The sequence below is a fragment of the Penaeus japonicus genome, unplaced genomic scaffold (assembly GCF_977035675.1).
Source record: "Penaeus japonicus unplaced genomic scaffold, GWHDUDI00000001_assembly GWHDUDI00000001, whole genome shotgun sequence".
Taxonomy (NCBI): domain Eukaryota; kingdom Metazoa; phylum Arthropoda; class Malacostraca; order Decapoda; family Penaeidae; genus Penaeus; species Penaeus japonicus.
Window position 1 is genome coordinate 38,057,434 of NW_028234403.1, and position 2,500 is coordinate 38,059,933.

General features: G+C 48.2%; 1 protein-coding gene across 31 annotated transcripts in view; it reads left to right on the forward strand.

Annotated features, from left to right (window-relative positions):
• Window positions 1-2,500, forward strand: part of exd (PBX homeobox extradenticle) — a 442,217-nt gene that overhangs the window by 65,885 nt on the left and 373,832 nt on the right. The window lies entirely within an intron of this gene.

A 2,500-nucleotide genomic window follows, 5' to 3' on the forward strand; every position in this document is an offset into this window, starting at 1 on the left:
ATTACTGACGTGGCAGTCACGGAAGGTGATCGGCTAAGCCGCCCTCCCGTGGTTGCGTCTGCCGCTGCCTGTCCTTCCTTAGTAACTGAGCAAAGACGGGAAGCCGATACCAGGAACTGCGCATGATCTGACCTAGATCGGATCCTCCGTGGCGATCATAGCCAGTGACGGGTCATAGACAGAGCATTCAAAAATAAACCGTAATAGGAAGACACGGATTCAGATGTTCAAACAGGAAAGACCGATAGAAGAGCATAACTGAATTAAGGGTTTTAGGGAGAGAAATAGAGATGAATGATCAGACGCATAGCACAAAGGGAGAAAGAGAGAGAGAGAGAGAGAGAGAGAGAGAGAGAGAGAGAGAGAGAGAGAGAGAGAGAGAGAGAGAGAGAGAGAGAGAGAGAGAGAGAGAGCGCCAGGAAGGGTGAGTGGTTCGCAAGCTCAGATACCTAATTGGTGTTTACTCAACTTAGAAGCGAGTAAACTAATATATCATTCCTAGATGCAAGCAAAAATGGCAAACGAGAAGAATTGCATCGTGATAAAGTTATTTGGCATGTCATCCCGGCGCTGTTTATTTGTATTCGGCTATTTAAACAATCGACGCTTTAAAAGATTCTGATTAGAATTTATGGCGTGATAAGATGGGTTTGTTCGTGTGATGCTGGGAAGGAGGGGGAGGGAGGGGGAGGGAGGGTGGTGTTTGCTGAGCGTGTGTTGTTGCAGAGCATTTTCTGGGGATGTGCTATAAGAGAACAAGAGTTGAACACGAGATAAGGGCGAAAAGTGTGAGGATGCATTCAGACAGAGTAGATTCAAAGGGTGTTGTGTTCGGGGCAGATTCTCGGAATGTGTTGTGAAGGATGTGATTCAGGGATGTGCTGTGGGGGAGGGAGATATTTGCGACCAAGGTTAGGTTAGTGTTTTTGTAAGGATGGGAATCGAAAGGGAACATGTACTGAGGATTTGTTGCGAAGAAGATCTAAAGTTGTAATCCGATGCTAAGTGCCTTTTTGAAAGGGTAGGTTTTAATGCACTGGAAAGGTTATACTGATAGCTCTCTTATTGGATGTAATGTTATTGTTGCTTCATCGTTTGTGTTTGGGTATGATTTATTGATTTGATGATTTATTTGTGTCAGGATTGTTGATACTGCCGCCGTGAGAAAACACGTACTTGCATGTTCTGAAGAAGCAGAATACAAAGTTGCACTTTAAGGAAATAAGAGTGAGGATGTAAACTGACTGACCAATTCGAGAATGTTTACTAAAGCAGCAAGGGTGAGCATGTATTACGGGAGTAGGAGAGAGGTTGAAAGGACGGGGGAGTATTGAGTGCAACAAGAACAATAGTGTTGATGCGAATGAGAACATTAAGAGACGCATCAGAACAGGTGTAGCTGGAGGATCGTGCCGGTAGCAAGCACTGAGACGGCCGGTGGTATCTACTTCTGAGAGGCGGATAAATAAACATGATGTTTACAACTGGTTTATGAATGGACGAGTCAGAGTTGGAGTGGGTTATGGACGGGCTTTAAGAGATACTTAATGGGTTTGTGTTCAAAGCAGGAGGGGGCGACATGTTAAGTGTGTGCTTGCATTCCCTAATTGTGTTTATGTGGCTGGGTCTCCGCCTTCGCACTTTACCGGGCAACGGGAGCGCCTGTAAGGCAGGATCCAGGGAGGGCCCGGAGGATGTTTTAGAGCCGCGGAGGGCACGCTCAGGGAGGAATTTATGGCGTGTTCTTAAGGGCGTTTAAGACACGATCTCGAGGGTGTGTATGCATTAGCTGGAGGGCGTGTGAGGTACTTGTATGTGCTTGTAAGTCTGTTGTGAAGGGTGTTTAGGGCTTGGTCTCAAGTGTTGGCTTCATTCGTCTCGCTGAAGGAGCCAGCCGCCTCGCGCTCATCACCCTTGGTACCGCCGAGACCATCACACTCTGAAGGGCTGTTGGCTACAACGACTGACAGAGGCACTTGGAACAAGAACAATGAACCGCTGACGGCCGGCTGACACCTCCCTGACAGTCGCTGGTCAAAACAGTGAGGGGGGAGGGGAGCGGAGGCCACCTGAGCTTTACCGCAGCTGTCTGGTCAAGGCCGCCACCTAGCCTCTCATGAATAAAGTCTCGACTTAAAGAAGTTCTAGATCTGATATGATGGAAATTAGCTCCAAGTCCCCAGTTTCATGTTCTTTTCAGCAGCGTTGAACAGGCGGCCCGAGAGATTATCCCTTCTGTACCAGACATCAGTGTGTCAGTGGTTAGTGGAGCAAGTGTCGCCCATGGAGGTCGGGGTCGTGTGTTATCACACCTCTCAGCGGTCGACGTTAACAGGAATTTCTGCCATGGATCATGTAGTATCATGACGTGAAGAGGGAGGGATGTGGCATTTGGCATGTGACGCCTTGTATTACACGGACGGGTATGGCGGGGCACTGATACGCTGCTGCCACTCCGCATGTCCTGGTGAAGATGTTCCAAAGGCGACAGGCATCTTGG